The sequence below is a fragment of the Balaenoptera musculus genome, chromosome 2, assembly GCF_009873245.2.
Source record: "Balaenoptera musculus isolate JJ_BM4_2016_0621 chromosome 2, mBalMus1.pri.v3, whole genome shotgun sequence".
In the NCBI taxonomy this organism is placed as follows: Eukaryota; Metazoa; Chordata; class Mammalia; order Artiodactyla; family Balaenopteridae; genus Balaenoptera; species Balaenoptera musculus.
In genome coordinates, this window is record NC_045786.1 from 92,368,215 (window position 1) to 92,383,914 (window position 15,700).

Sequence of the window (15,700 nt, forward strand, 5' to 3'; positions counted from 1 at the left end):
CCTGATAGCTAATGCTTTTGTTTTACGAGTGAATCTCAGCCAGAGGGAGTATCACCTTCAGCGGGAGTTTAGAAATACGTGAGGTTTTCGGCTGTCTTTCTGACTGGGGAACTCTCTTGGCATTAGTGGGTAGAGGCCAGTGATGTTACACGCCCTGCAGGGTGTGGGACTGCCCGGTGAAGACTCGTTAGCAGTCCCCCCACAGAAACAGGGCAACTCTAAAGCCTCCTTTACTCTAGGAAGTAAAGGTCCCATTGGCCTGGTAGGCTACTCTAAGTCCTAATGCCTATCATACTTTAAAACTAAGTCCACAAGGCTTTTACAGTCACTTCACCTTTATCTTTTTCTTCTAGATTGTTCCTCTTACTTGTTTATGAAGAATTAAACAAACAAAAGTTAACATATCAGAGGAAGCAAACATTAGTCATGGAGCAAATATTACCATCCATAAAGACTACTAACTATTAGCTGACTTAACAGGAGACAGGTTTCATGAAAATGTCTATTGCTGATGTAGTTTTCATGAAATGCAAGTGACAGGAAATAAAATTTTAAATGGAATAGGGGCCAGAAGGAGAAAACACCATTAACTTCAACCTGTTCCTATGTTTTCAAAACAGAGAACGGAAATCACATCAAAGCTATTTCTAAATGTACTCACACATCTGGATAGGTGGGTGGGCATCTCACTCTCAAATCCACTTTCACGTATACTTCTTCCCCAGTCAAGCCCTGAGGGTATAGAACTAAATTGATTTCAGGAGGCTCTTGGACCTAAAAGAGAAAAAGAAAATCTTCTTTTCTCTAGAGAGCCAATCATTAAAGATTAAGATAAGAATTATTAATATTTTAGCCAAAAGTTCTACTTTTTAAATATTACACATAATTTTATTTTATATAGGTGTTGGTCACATTTTCCTAAAGCATGGTTTAAAAACAAAACCTGGAAGGCAGACAGCAGAAGAAGAACTACAATCCTGCAGCCTGTGGATCAAAAACCACATTCACAGAAAGACAGACAAGATGAAAAGGCAGAGGGCTATGTACCAGATGAAGGAACAAGATAAAACCCAGAAAAACAACTAAATGAAGTGGAGATAGGCAACCTTCCAGAAAAAGAATTCAGAATAATGATAGTGAAGATGATCCAGGACCTCGGAAAAAGAATGGAGGCAAAGATCGAGAAGATGCAAGAAATGTTTAACAAAGACCTAGACGAACTAAAGAACAAACAAACAGAGATAAATACAATAACTGAAATGAAAACTACACTAGAAGGAATCAATAGCAGAATAACTGAGGCAGAAAAACGGATAAGTGACCTGGAAGACAGAATGGTGGAATTCACTGCTGTGGAACAGAATAAAGAAAAAAGAATGAAAAGAAATGAAGACAGCCTAAGAGACCTCTGGGACAACATTAAACGCAACAACATTCGCATTATAGGGGTCCCAGAAGGAGAAGAAAGAGAGAAAGGACCCGAGAAAATATGTGAAGAGATTATAGTTGAAAACTTCCCTAACATGGGAAAGGAAATAGCCACCCAAGTCCAGGAAGTGCAGTGACTCCCATACAGGATAAACCCAAGGAGAAACATGCTGAGACACACAGTAATCAAACTGGCAAAAATTAAAGACAAAGAAAAATTATTGAAAGCAGCAAGGGAAAAATGACAAATAACATACAAGGGAACTCCCATAAGGTTAACAGCTGATTTCTCAGCAGAAACTCTACAAGCAAGAAGGGAGTGGCATGATATATTTAAAGTGATGAAAGGGAAGAACCTATAACCAAGATTAATCTACCTGGCAAGGATCACATTCAGATTCAATACAGAAATCAAAAGCTTTACAGACAAGCAAAAGCTAAGAAAATTCAGCACCACCAAACCAGCTCTACAACAAATGCTAAAGGAACTTCTCTAAGTGGGAGAAAAAAAGACCTACAAAAACAAACCAAAAACAATTAAGAAAATGGTAATAGGAACATACATATCAATAATTACCTGAAATGTAAATGGATTAAATGCTCCAACCAAAAGACACAGGCTTGCTGAATGGATACAAAAACAAGATCCATATATATGCTGTCTACAAGAGACCCACTTCAGACCTAGGGACACATACAGAATGAAAGTGAGGGGATGGAAAAAGATATTCCATGCAAATGGAAATCAAAAGAAAGCTGAAGTAGCTATACTCATATCAGATAAAATAGACTTTAAAATAAAGAGTGTTACAAGAGACAAGGAAGGACACTACATAATGATCAAGGGATCAATCCAAAAATAAGATATAACATTTGTAAATATTTATGCACCCAACATAGGAGCATGTCAATACATAAGGCAACTGCTAACAGCTATAAAAGAGGAAATCGACAGTAACACAATAATAGTGGGGGACTTTAACACCTCACTTACACCAATGGACAGATCTTCCAAACAGAAAATTAATAAGGAAACACAAGCTTTAAATGACAAAATAGAACAGATAGATTTAATTGATCTTTATAGGACATTCCATCCCAAAACAGCAGATTATACTTTCTTCTCAAGTGCGCACAGAACATTCTCCAGGATAGATCACATCTTGGGTCACAAATCAAGCCTCAGTAAATTTAAGAAAATTGAAATCATATCAAGCATCTTTTCTGACCACAACGCTATGAGACTAGAAATGAATTACAGGGAAAAAAACGTAAAAAACACAAACACATGGAGGCTAAACAATATGTTACTAAATAACCAAGAGATCACTGAAGAAATCAAAGGGGAAATCAAAAAATACCTAGAGACAAATGATAACGAAAACACAACGATCCAAAACCTATGGGATGCAGCAAAAGCAGTTCTAAGAGGGGAGTTTATAGTTATACAAGCCTACCTCAAGAAACAAGAAAAATCTCAAATAAACAATCTAACCTTACACCTAAATGAACTAGAGAAAGAAGAACAAACAAAACCCAAAGTTAGCAGAAGGAAAGAAATCATAAAGATCAGAGCAGAAATAAATGAAATAGAAACAAAGAAAACAATAGCAAAGATCAATAAAACTAAAAGCTGGTTCTTTGAGAAGATAAACAAAATTGATAAACCATTAGCCAGACTCATCAAGTAAAAGAGGGAGAGGACTCAAATCAATAAAATTAGAAATGGAAAAGGAGAAGTTACAACAGACACCACAGAAATACAAAGCATCTTAAGAGACTACTACAAGCAACTCTATGTAATGAAATTGAAGTAATGAAATTGAAACTGTGATTAAAAATCTTCTAACAAACAAAAGTCCAGGATCAGATGGCTTCACAGGTGAATTCTATCGAACATTTAGAGAAGAGCTAACACCCATCCTTCTCAAACTCTTCCAAAAAACTGCAGAGGAAGGAACACTCCCAAACTCATTCTATGAGGCCACCATCACCCTGAGAGCAAAACCAGACAAAGATACTACAAAAAAGAAAATTACAGACCAGTATCACTGATGAATATAGATGCAAAAATCCTTAACAAAATACTAGCAAACAGAATTCAACAACACATTAAAAAGATCATACACCATGATCAAGTGGGATTTATCCCAGGGATGCAAGGATTCTTCAATATACGCAAATCAATCATTGTGATACACCATATTAACAAACTGAAGAATAAAAACCATATGATCATCTCAATAGATGCAGAAAAAAGCTTCTGACAAAATTCAACACCCATTTATGATAAAAACTCTCCAGAAATTGGGCATAGAGGGAAACTACCTCAACATATTAAAGGCGATATACAAGAAACCCACAGCAAACATCATTCTCAATGGTGAGAAACTGAAAGCATTTCCTCTAAGATCAGGAACAAGACAAGGATGTCCACTCTCAACACCAGTATTCAACATAGTTTTGGACGTCCTAGCCATGGCAATCAGAGAAGAAAAAGAAATAAAAGGAATACAAATCGGAAAAGAAGAAGTAAAACGTCACTGTTTGCAGATGACATGATACTATACGTAGAGAATCCTAAAGATGCTACCAGAAAACTACTAGAGCTAATCAATGAATTTGGTAAAGTTGCAGGATACAAAATTAATGCACAGGAATCTCTTGCATTCCTATACACTAATGATGAAAAATCTGGAAGAGAAATTAAGGAAACACTCCCATTTACCATTGCAACAAAAAGAATAAAATACCTAGGAATAAACCTACCTAGGGAGACAAAAGACCTGTATGCAGAAAACTATAAGACACTGATGAAAGAAATTAAAGACGATACAAATAGATGGAGAGATATACCATGTTCTTGGATTGGAAGAATCAACATTGTGAAAATGACTATACTACCCAAAGCAATCTACAGATTCAGTGCAATCCCTATCAAAGTACCACTGGCATTTTTCATAGAACTAGAACAAAAAATTTCACAATTTGTATGGAAACACAAAAGACCCTGAATAGCCAAAGCAATCTTGAGAAAGAAAAACAGAGCTGGAGGAATCAGGCTCCCGGACTTCAGAGTCTACTAAAAAGCTACAGTAATAAAGACAGTATGGTACTGGCCCAAAAATAGAAATATAGATCAATGAAACAGGATAGAAAGCCCAGAGATAAACCCATGCACATATGGTCACCTTATTTTTTAAAGGAGACAAGGATATACAATGGAGAAAAGACAGCCTCTTCAATAAGTGGTGCTGGGAAAACTGGACAGCTACATGTGAAAGAATGAAATTAGAACAGTCCCTAACACCATACACAAAAATAAACTCAAAATGGATTAAAGATCTAAATGTAAGACCAGACACTATAAAACTCTTAGAGGAAAACATAGGAAGAACATTCTTTGACATAAATCACAGCAAGATCTTTTTTGATCCACCTCCTAGAGTAATGGAAATAAAACAAAAATAAACAAATGGGACCTAATGAACTGAAAAGCTTTTGCACAGCAAAGGAAACCATAACAAGACCAAAAGACAAACCTCAGAATGGGAGAAAATATTTGCCAACGAATCAAGGACAAAGATTAATGTCCAAATATATAAGCAGCTCATGCAGCTCAATATTAAAAAAACAAACAACCCAATCAAAAAATGGGCAGAAGACCTAGATAGACATTTCTCCAAAGAGGACATACAGATGGCCAGGAAGCACACGAAAAGCTGCTCAACATCACTAATTATTAGAGAAATGCAAATCAAAACTACAATGAGGTATCACCTCACACCAGTTAGAAGGGCTATCATCAGAAAATCTACAAACAACAAATGCTGGAGAGGGTGTAGAGAAAAGGGAACCCTCTTGCACTGTTGGTGGGAATGTAAATTGATACAGCCACTATGGAGAACAGTATGGAGGTTTCTTCAAAACTAAAAACAGAATTACCATATGACCCAGCAATCCCACTACTGGGCATATACCCAGAGAAAACCATAAGTCAAAAAGACACATGCACCCCAATGTTCATTGCTGTGCTATTTACAATAGCCAGGTCATGGAAGCAACCTAAATGCCCATAGACAGATGAATGGATAAAGAAGATGTGGTACATATATACAATGGAATATTATTCAGCCATAAAAAGGAACGAAATTGGGTCATTTGTAGAGACGTGGATGGATCTAGAGACTGTCATACACAATGAAGTAAGTCAGAAAGAGAAAAACAAATATCGTATATTAACACATATATGTGGAACCTAGAAAAATGGTACAGATGAACCGGTTTGCAGGGCAGAAATTGAGACACAGAAGTAGAGAACAAACGTATGGACACCAAGGGGGGAAAATGGCGGGGGGGTGGGGGTGGTGGTGTGATGAATTGGGCGATTGGGATTGACATGTATACACTGATGTGTATAAAATGGATGACTAATAAGGACCTGCTGTATAAAAAAATAAATAAAATAAAATTCAAAAAAAATCCGAAAACCTGCAAGAGAGAGTACATATTCCTTTTCAAAGTTCTCTAAGGAGTAACCTGAAATGTCCCATGTGGCCTCCATTCATTCAAATGTCACTGAGTGCTGATGACCTTCTGAATGCTGCCCTAGAGACTGGGAGTTCAGAGGCGAATCTACACAGACACGAACCCAACTGGCTGGCACAGACTGGAAGACAAATGAATGCTTTCAAAAAGTGATGAGTGCTGTAAAGAAGACAAAGCCGAGTCATGGAACATAGTGGTGGAGGAGGAGAAGGTACGCAGACAGGCGGGTCAGGGAAGGCCTCTTGAGCAGGAAATATTCGATATTTCGATTATTGACATACCAAGTGAAAACCCTGACATGAAGAAATATGATAGCTCTTCTAAAATTGTGTATGCTTTCAACCAACTGCTTTTCACCAAATACTCCATTCTTCTTTATTTATGTATGCTTTTTCCAAAAAGGATTTGAGGCAGTTTATATTATCTATATATCATGAGAAAGGGGAGGTTGAGGGAACATCTACGCATGTGGTCCAGACACTTGACCAACTTTGCAAGGTAGGTGCACTCTCCTTTGTACAGACATTTTACAGACAAGGCGGCTCAGGCTCAGACTTTCAGTTTCTTGCCCAACAACACATAGCAACAAGTCTGGACTTCAAATCCAATTCTGACTCCCAAACCTGTCTTTTCCATCAGCCCTCCCTTGTTAATGCCAACCCTGAGTTACTGTGACTGAGCCTTGACTTTCCCTTGGAATGTCCAGGCAGCCAGGGCAAAAAAAGAAACGCGGCATTATCAGAAAAGAGAAAAGATAAAAATTCTTCTAAGGGTAATAAAGTACTTAGCAACATTAAATTCTAATAGAAATTTATAACATGAACCTTACATGTGGCACCATGAATTACACAATCAACTATGTATATAAAATACATAAGCTTGGTTTTTATTTCTTTTTAATAGAATCCCTGATTTTTTAGCTGGATACATTTCCCAGATGCCTTTGCAGCTCAGTGTGGCTACTGGATTAATTTCTGGCCAGTAAGATGAAAGAACTATAATATGCAATTTCCAGGAAGTGAACTTTATCAAAGGAAAGGGATGAAACTTCTTCATCCCCTTCTCATTCCAGCTGGCTGGAATGCAGATGTGATGACTGGAGGTCAGACAGCCATTTTAGACCATGAAGGGCACATTAAGGATGGTAGAACAGCAATTCAGAAAAAGCCGTAGACTCCAGACTTTTACATGTAAAAAAATAAACTTTGTTATTTTAAGTTTTCTGTCATATGTAGCTAAACTTAATCCTAACCAGTACAGGCTCATTGGAAAAAAAAAAAAAAAAAGACAGTCAGGGAACAGTGCTTTCAGAGGTAAGAACAGAATATTTGCCAGGCTTCTCTCAAGCGAACTGAGAGGCTTCCCAACATGTGAAGATGCTTTTATGCAAAACATGTTTAGGATACCAAGTGTTAGCTCATATTAGGGCATTCAAGGACTCCTGGAGCTGAAGAGGACTTGATTAAAAAGTTCAACAATCAAGATGTTCTAAAGATTAGGATTGGGTAAGACCTCCTTCATGCCTTTAGAAGATAAATGGTCATTAGAATTCAATGTTGATAAAATCTTTGATTTAACCTGCACAAGGAAATAATGAATTCCTGGAATATTTGTAGGTAAAAAAACTCAAAGTCAGGGGTAACCAAAATTTTTTGAGAGCACCTAATGAGAGGAAAACACAATGCAGAATGTATAGCTACAAAGTATACAAAATTCTACATGAGAAAAAAGATTTGTTTTGAAGACTGAAAATGCAAGTGACGTGAAGGCAGCATAATAAGTAGTCACGGAGAGAAGGGCACGCTACAATGAGAGATGAGTTAAATTTGCTTCTCAATGAGATCATGAAGTTGGAGACTCTCCTGAAGTACTATCAAATAACCAAACAAATCTTCAAGGTATAAAAAGTGAAAGAGTAACACAAACTCAGTCCTAAAACATAAGAGAGGTAATGCTCATTTGGACTAATCCCCCCCCCAGAATTAAAAAAATTAAAAACATTAGATCTTCAAGAAACAAAACCCAAGGATCTTAATACACCCCACAGGATGAGGAACACTGACCCAGGGGACCCTCTTTTCAGCCCAGTGCACAACACCTGGAAGAGCGCCCGGCCAACACTGGCAGGAACCCCAGTTTCTCAGTCTGAATGTGGTTTTCTTGGGCACTTCCTCACACTCAGGCCCCCCAAAATAAACTGATGTAAGCATGTGTCTATTTCTGTTAAAAGTACTGGAGTGAAGGATAAGACAATAAAAAAACTGAGAATTTTATCAGCCATTCCACATAGGAGCAAATCTTTTGGTTCCAAGGCATGAGGGTTAATGACAGCCTGCGATTAAACTTTACTGGTTTACAAGATGAGCAGCAGAGTGAGGACGAAGTTTGGGAAATTAATTAAAAATACTAACACAAGGGCTTCCCTGGTGGCGCAGTGGTTGGGAATCTGCCTGCCAATGCAGGAGACACGGGTTCGAGCCCTGGTTTGGGAGGATCCCACATGCCACGGAGCAACTAGGCCCGTGGGCCACAATTGCTGAGCCTGCGCGTCTGGAGCCTGTGCTCCGCAACAAGAGAGGCCGCGATACTGAGAGGCCCGCGCACCGTGATGAAGAGTGGCCCCCGCTTGCCGCAACTGGAGAAAGCCCTCGCACAGAAACGAAGACCCAACACAGCCATAAATAAATAAATATATTAAAAAAAAAAAACACTAACACAAGAGGGAGAGGGATGGACTGGGAGTCTGAGGTTGGTAAATGCAAACTATTACATTTAGAATGGCTAAACAACAAGGTCCTACTGTAGAGCACAGGGAACTATATCCACTCTCCTGGGATAAACCATAATGGAAAAGAATATTAAAAAAAGAATGTATCTATGTGTAAAACTGAGTCAATCTGCTGTACAGCAGAGACTGGCACAACATTGTAAATCAACTATGCTTCAATTAGAAAAAAATACTAACAATTTTTCCATTACACAACCATGTAAATATACTTGACACTACTGAACTATACACTTAAAAATTGTTAAGCTAGTATATTTTATGCCATGTGTTTTTAACCACAGCACATAAAAGAAAAAGTTACACAATTCAAACCACTTCCAGGTGTTTGGTCTAGGATTGTTACCTAGATTCCGCTCATCACATCCCCCTTAAATTTTGATGGCAAGACTTGGCTCAGCATGGCCTCTTGTTTCTTACCTGCCTCCGTTCTCATATGCTGTAATGTGGGGAAGGAACTAGTCTGTGCGAAAAAACAACAAATCTAGAAATAAAGTAACATGTGCAAGCTAGATAATCTGGGCAAGTCTTTGGTTTTAAGTCTGTGAAGATGCCCCTCCCCCCCCAAAATGATGATAGTAAAATCTAAGAAATTAGATTTTATGTCAAATGCCTTAATCACTGACTTCCCTCCATATCTCTTTTTCTAAATAGACCCCAATACATTTGGGAATTATTTCAGTCAATAAAAAAATTTTGAGAGCTTTTTACCAGGCACTAGGCATGTAGGTGTGAACAAATACAGAGACTGTCCTTATGAAGCCAGCCTACTCTCATACAATGTAAAGGTGGCATTTCATATTAGTGGAAAAGACTGAAAAAAATCATCTGTGTTAGTCTAACTGGCTAGTTGGGGGATGAAAGTGGGCAGCCTAGATTCATACTCAGACAGAGGTAAGAACTTTAAAAAATAAAAAGCTATTTCTATATTTATTTGATGGAAGTTTAAAAACAAAGTCATGAAAGAATTAAAAGACAGTCTTGAAGAATTCATTTTTTTGGTAACACTGGAGCAGGGAAAAAAACAAACCACAGGGACCATGTAACAACAATAAAATGAAAAAAAAAAGGTCATTTTGACTATATTAAAGTTTTAAAAAATTGCATAAATTACCTAAATATCAAAATGCATAATGGTTAATTAGGGGAAAATATTTGCAATATATGACCCAAAATGCTAATTTTCTTAACATACATATTAACATATAAATAGCTCTGACATATGAATAAGAAAGTAGACAATAGAGTGTAAAAATAAACCAAACAACATTGAACAGTTCACAGAAAAAAATCCATGGCTTACAGACAAAGGTGGTCCTCATAATTTACAACTAAGGAAGTAAAAATGTTTCATCTATCTACTGGCAAAGATGAAAAAGTCTGACACTACAGTGTTGGTGAAGATGTAGGAAAAGGAGCACTCATACACTACCGGTGGGCCCAGAGACAAAAGCAAGGCTTTAGGAGGGAGGTTTGCAATAGCTATCAAATTATAAATGAGCAGACCTTTGGTTGACAGAAAATTAGCCAAGGTAATTAAGTTAACAATAAATTTATAACTCTAGAGGAAATTATATTTTCAACTAGTGATGTCCAAACTTTAGTATGTAAAAGAATTTTTAGCATGTACTCCCAAAATGTTATTTATAAATAACATACATATGCTACTAAACCAAAATCTACATTATAACACATCCCCCAAAAAGAAGTTTAAAAAACTTCAGATGTTTAAAAAACCTAAAGTTTACTCAGGTCAATAATTCTGAGCTGAACTTACTGGCAACAAATTTGGCCTGAACCGACATGAGGCTATTAATAGTCTTCATCCATCCCACTGAGTGTGAATATTTGCATATTCACATGGTTTGTTGTGTTTGATTCTGCATGCTGCTCCAGACACTGAGTGAGGTATTAGGTAAGTGTGGAATGTGCACATGTGGCCATGAACACAAACACTTCTGAATTCTGAAACTTATCAGGCCTCAGGGTTTTGCATAAAGGATTGTGGGCTTGCATAACCTTTCCCTAAAGACTGGCAAATAATAAGTATTTGTTGAATGACTACATTTTTTTTAAACTTTTTAAAACTTTTTTTTAATTGAAGTATAGTTGATTTACAGTGTTAATTTCTGCTGCACAGCAAAGTGACTCAGTTATACACATATATACAATCTTTTATATTCTTTTCCAATATGGTTTATCCCAGGATATTGAATATAGTTCCTTGTGCTATACAGTAGGACCTTGTTGCTTATCCATTCTACATGTAATAGTTTGCATCTATTAATCCCAGACTCCAAGTCCATCCCTCCCCCACCCACCCCCCCTTGGCAACCACAAGTCTGTTCTCTATGTTGAATGACTACATTCTGATTCATCCTTATGACCACCAATTATTTGCCTAGCAAAGTGTTAAGCCTATTTGCCCGTGTACCTCAGGGTACAGCTATCTGAATCCTTCTACCTGCCTATTACAGTTTTTGATTTTGTTTGCTCTATCTTGTTATAAAGACCACCAGCTAGAAATTCTGAGATTATCAGTATCCCTACCTACAGCAGTACCTTTGTCTTTTGTTTTCTTGCAGTCTTAGGACCAGATAATTAAGCTGTGTAAAGTAAATAAACTGTCTCTGAATGAAGTCTTAGGAGCTTTGTATTGAGTCACCGTGTAAACTTTGCAACACGTATTTTGGCTTCATGAGCAGACTTCCTGGTTCTCAATGTTTGGGAACAGAGAAGTTACCAGATAACCAGAAAGTTACATTGTTATTTTATTATAAGCTTGTATAAGGGGAATATTTACATTTTTACAATTTCAGCTTAAAAATAACTCTTGAAATTAAGCACTAGAAAAGTAAGCTCCCTGAGGGAAGGGGGTTTGGTTTGGTTTGTGCTGGACTGTATTCCCAATACCTAGAACAATAAATAGTTAATGAAGGAAGGGAAACGTTGGGTGAGAAGGAAAATGTTTTGCCCTGACAGCTCCCGAAGATCCTATTCCTTGAGAAAATCCCGGATGTGCCGATAAGGCACATGTTGTAAAATGCCAGAATTAAAGGTAGATGAAGGGGGCTGGGCTTCCCTGGTGGCGCAGTGGTTAAGCATCCACCTGCCAATGCAGGGGACACGGGTTCAAGCCCTGGTCCAGGAAGAGCCCACATGCTGCGGAGCAACTAAGCCCCTGTGCCACAACTACTGAGCCCGCGCTCTAGAGCCCACGTGCCACAACTACGGAGCCCACGTGCTGCAACTACTGAAGCCAGTGCGCCTAGAGCCCGTGCTCCGCAACAAGAGAAGCCACCACAATGAGTAGCCCCCACTCGCCATAACTAGGGAAAGCCCGCGTGCAGCAGCGAAGACCCAACACAGCCAAAAATAAATAAAATAAATAAATTTAAAGGTAGATGAAGGAAGGTACTACCTTTTAAATAATACTACAAAGATAAGAGTTTGGTAGATAATTCTTCAAGGATGATGAGGGAAAAAGACTGTCAGTATCAGCAGCTTATAATGTGCCTTAACTTACTTCCAGACAAAAAGGAAAATAATATTTTAAGTCAAATGCCATTTTAAAAGGGTGGACTCAGCACACTCCCTCTCCATTGCAGCTAAGACGACTGTATTCCATACTCTCCAAGCGCCTTGGAGAAAGGTACAGAGGAAAGTTCCTCCACACAGCACAATACAGGGAGGATGCCTGAGGAGTACAATGGGATTACATGGTTAATAGTTTTGAACACAGACGGGAGGGTGAGGCTTCTGATTGAAGGCATCAGTAAGATCTGCGCAAGAGCCCCCAAAGCGTTCCCAAAGTTGCAGTGGGTCCCTATGAATGCGCTGTTGTATCAAACTCAAGGGCTTTCAGGGAGGAAAAAAGGCAGGACAGTAAGGAGGCAGGGAAGTTATGGAACGTCAGTAGGAATAAGAAACAGCGTGAGGTAAGACTGGAGCCGACGTGGGGAAAAGGGTGTAAGAGAATTCGGCCCAGTTGGGGGTTCTGGAGACCCGCCAAGCGGCTGCGGGCGCAAGGACAGAAAGCGTGGGTGGAATCGCGAGAGATGAAAGGACTCCAGAATCCTAAGTGGGGGTCGGCGGTTCGGCTCCGGCAGGGCCGGGCGGGCCTGGCCGGGGTAGATCGAGCCAGGGGAGCTGGGCCGCAGCACGCCAGCCCCGACCAGACAAGCCACGTTCCTACCCGTCCGCACGCGTCCGGCCGCAGGTCCTGGAAGTCGGAGCCGTAGATGGCCTCCAGGGCCTGCAGCTCGTGGTCCTGTCGCTGTGGGTAGCTCTCCGGCGGCTCGTCCCGGCCACGCCCGTGGGCCCCGCGGCCCCCAGCCATGGTAGTGCGGTGGGCAAGGCAAGGCAAAGCAGCTTTGCGGAGGTGGGTGGGCCCTAGGCGGGCTCCGCTCCGGGGGCGGGACCGTGGGCGGGGATCCAAGCCGGAGGCGGGGTCAGGGATGGGGAGAGCTCCGCGCTTGGGGGAAGGATCACAGCCGGAGCTCCACGCCGGGAGGGGGCATGTGGGCGGGGCGTCGCGCCGGGGGCGGGGTCAGGGTTGGGGTGGGGCTCGGCGCCCAGCAGGATCCCCGCCGGAACTCCGCGCCCCGGGCCGGCTCTTGGGTGAGAAGCGGCGTCACGAACGCTATTAACGCATGAGCAGCGTAGGCATGGGAGCGAGGCTGGGGGAAGGTTTAGCCCACATTCTGCTGGGGGAACTGAGCGGAGGAACCTGCAGGGGCGTGGGAGATCAAATCCATCAGAATGGAATGCCAAGGGGTATGGTTTTCACGAAATAAGTCTCTTTCACAGAAGTGCCTGCTGGAACTCCTTCACTCTGGCATGGGTAGGAGACAGGAGCTCTGAAGGGCAGACTTTGATGGGTTTTCCAGCCGCTTTGACTCACCTTAAGCCTTCCCAGAAGACGACCAGGAGTAAAAATCATGACCGCTACTCCCCTCCCCGCCAGTTTTTTACCCTCGAACTCGTCCCCTTAACCATAGATTCAACATCCCAGTGCATGTTCTCTGTTCCTACATGCCTACCCTAGGGGTCAACAGTACCACCATGCAATTTCAATTGAAAAATGTCTTTCCACTCAGGCATCTTATGAGCAACATTCCCATGAAGAGAATTATGTTGCATGCCCAGTTTACTTAATGTGAATTGAGGAGGTCTTTCTGTTATATCCTGTCTCCAACCAATGTCGATTTAGAATAATCATATTGTATTACCTCAAGTTAAGTTTAAGTGACATTTCCTTCTGTCTGCCTTGCTTACCCCTATACTATTTGCTAAATAATGATTATTTATACTATTTGCTAAATAATGATTATTTAAGTATCTTGCCGTCATCTATCTACTGAGTTGTGGCCAGATAACACAAAGGCACTAGTTTGACCCGAGGCCCCTTCAAACCATCTTCTCCTTCCCTCCCCTAGGGACCTGTTCTTTTTCCAGTGATGCCTGTCTAGGTAAATGGCACCACCCCCTCCCCATTGGCCCAAGCCAACTAAGAGTAATCCTGGATTCCCTCTCTCTCATCTCTCACATCCAGATACTTACAATTTCTTCCATTCATCCACTTCACTCCATCCCACTGCCACTAACTTGGTTCAGGTCACCATCATCTCTTCCCTGGATGACTTCAACAGCTGGGAAACTAGTCACTGCTTTCATTCTTGCCCCACTTTAAGCCATTCTTCCTATTGCAGCCAGAGTAATGTTTCTAAATAAAAAATATGATCATATCACCCCAGTTCTTAAAATCCTTCCATTTCTCCATTTTTTTTAATTAAAATACTCTAGTTATGGAAAAATTTCACACATACATTAAAGTAGGGGAAATATTACAATACCCCCCTGTACTCATCACTCAGCTTCAACAAATTTAGAATCTTATTCAATCTTATTTCATTTCTCCCCTCTTCCCACCCCTCAACACAGACACACACACACACACCCCTCCCTAAGAGTGAATCTTAAAGAAAATCTCAGACATCATATCATTCTTTTTATAAACACTTAAGTACATATCTCTAACAGATAAGGACATTTTATGAACATAATACTGTCCTTATACCTTAAAAATATAACGGTTGCTTAACATTATTTAATACCCAATTTATGTTCAAAATTCTCCATCTGTCTAAAATTAGAATCTGTAGTGGATGCTGGACCTATAAAGGATATAATCAAAACAATCAGCAAAATTTGAAGGGGGTCTTGTGGATTAGACAGCATTATTATATCAGTGTTAACTTCCTGAGTTTACTGATTGTACTGTGGTCAAATAGAAAGTGTCCTTGCTATTAGGAAATTTCCACTCAAACCGTAAGGGGTAATAGGGTATTACATATACAATTAGCTCCCAAGTGATTCAGAAAATAAAGAGAGAGATGATAAGTCAAACATAGATGTCAACCATTGGGGGGAATTTAGGTGAAGGATGTATGAGAGTTCTTTGGATAATTCTTACAACTTTTATATAAGTTTGAAATTATTTCAAAGTCAAAATTTCACAACAAAAACCCTGGCAAACTGTTCTCCAAAGTGTTGTACTATATTATGTTCCCACCAGTTTAGGAGGGTTCTAGTTACTCTGCATCTTTGTCAGTAATTGTTATTGTCAATCTTTTAAATTTTAAACATTGTAATTGGTGTGTAGTAGTATTTCATTGTGCCTTAATTTACATTTCCCTAATGATTAATAATGTTAATCAGCTTTTCATGTGCTTATTTATCATTCATATATCTTCTGTCTGTTCATATCTTTTGCTCATTTTAAAAATTGTATTTTTTATATTATTATTGAGTTTTGAGAATTCTTTATATATTCTGAAGTAAGTCCTTTATCAGATATGTAATTTGCAAAAATTTTCTCCCAGTCTGTAGCTTGCCTTTTCATTCTCTTAACAGTGTTTTACAAAGAGCATAGTTCTT

The 15,700-nt window shown here is 39.6% G+C and overlaps 1 protein-coding gene across 3 annotated transcripts in view; it reads right to left on the reverse strand.

Annotated features, from left to right (window-relative positions):
• The window catches only part of EIF2AK4 (eukaryotic translation initiation factor 2 alpha kinase 4), a 108,401-nt gene extending 95,278 nt beyond the window's left edge, over positions 1-13,123 (reverse strand). For all 3 annotated transcript variants that reach the window (XM_036842668.1, XM_036842666.1, XM_036842667.1), the window contains exons 1-2: positions 12,957-13,123; positions 662-774 (exon numbers count right to left, since the gene is read on the reverse strand). The gene's annotated coding sequence lies outside the window, so the exon portion shown is untranslated. The remainder of the gene's footprint in view (positions 1-661; positions 775-12,956) is intronic.
• Positions 13,124-15,700: the final 2,577 nt, after the last annotated feature.